General features: G+C 54.6%; 1 pseudogene; it reads right to left on the bottom strand.

The window, feature by feature from the left end:
• Nucleotides 1-224: 224 nt before the first annotated feature.
• Nucleotides 225-985, bottom strand: LOC144173596 (baculoviral IAP repeat-containing protein 5 pseudogene; annotated as a pseudogene).
• Between the last annotated feature and the right edge of the window lie 237 nt (nt 986-1,222).

Here is a 1,222-nt window from a genome sequence, read left to right as displayed (position 1 = left end):
CACGGACGAGTTGCAGTGAGTGAATAAAGATAACACGGGACTATATTATGAGCATGTGACCGCCTAAGAGGCCACATACTTGAGCACAATAACGGGCATCTTATGTGGCATGGCAATAATAGCTGTTGCCCAGAAGGTGGGCAACATACCACAATTCAAACTGAATAGACAGTTCGAGTTTTTCCAACTTTTTATTGTAAACACCCGAAATTTCTGCAGAAACAAGAGAGTAATTATAAAGTAGCCAGTGACATGAAAGCGGCGAAGTTCCAACGGTAGGTCACGAAAAGCACGCAAGACTAAAAGGTCGATCTTTAGACGGCGTCCGCCAGCGTCACTAAATAAAAACTGAATAAAAACTGAATAAAAGACCCTAGATCCACTGAACAAGCGTAGCTTAGGGTTCGTTGCGCGCGGCCATCAGCGCACGTTCCTCCGCACTTTGTCCAGTTCGTGCCTCACCTCACGCAGCGATCTCTGGATTTGAGCCTCACACACTTCGTACAGCTTGCGTGCTCTGTTTTTGGCGCGCTCGCGCTCCAGCTTCATGTAATCGAGGCGCGTCATGTCGCACTCCTTCTTGCCCAGTTGAACGAAGGCGCAGCCGGTGGAACGCGAGTGCTCCTCGACCGGGTCGTCGTAGGGCGCCCAGCCGTCCATTTCCTTGAAGCACACGTAGCAGCGGGCGAGGTCCGGCTCGTTCTCGCTCGGGCAGTGGTAGAAGCCTGCCTCCGCCATCTTTTCCGGCGTGCACTTGCAGTTGCCCGTCAAGGGCCACTGCGCAAAAGACGCCAGTCGGTTTTCCTGCAGGTCCATGGCGAGGTCGGTTCGATGCAGCAGGACGGTGTTGAGGGTCAGGTCGACGGCCATGGCGCAGGAGGCGCAGGGTAGATGGACTGGTTGATGTGCAGGGTAGAGGAAACGCCGCCGGCACTACCACGAAACTTAAACGTACCCAAGACGACTGCACGCAACGACCACGGAGCAAGAACATATACAGGCGGGGAAACGCCCCCAATTCGGCAAGCGCGGACGAGCGATCAGATAATGTCACACTGATAACCAAGGCCGACTGCAAACCTTCGCAGCTGTGACGGCGAAGGAGAGGGCAGAGGCACCTGACGGACGAAATGACAGCGGCGAAAAATTCATTCCGTGGCTGCGCAGTGAAATGCCTATCGCGGCGGCTGCGCCGGTTGGTCCAGTTGGAAGGGAGTCATTG

The sequence above is a fragment of the Haemaphysalis longicornis genome, unplaced genomic scaffold (genome assembly GCF_048455015.1).
Source record: "Haemaphysalis longicornis isolate Haplotype H1 unplaced genomic scaffold, Haemaphysalis longicornis Haplotype H1 scaffold_3, whole genome shotgun sequence".
Classification (NCBI taxonomy): Eukaryota; Metazoa; Arthropoda; class Arachnida; order Ixodida; family Ixodidae; genus Haemaphysalis; species Haemaphysalis longicornis.
This window is presented reverse-complemented; position numbering and strand designations above follow the sequence as displayed.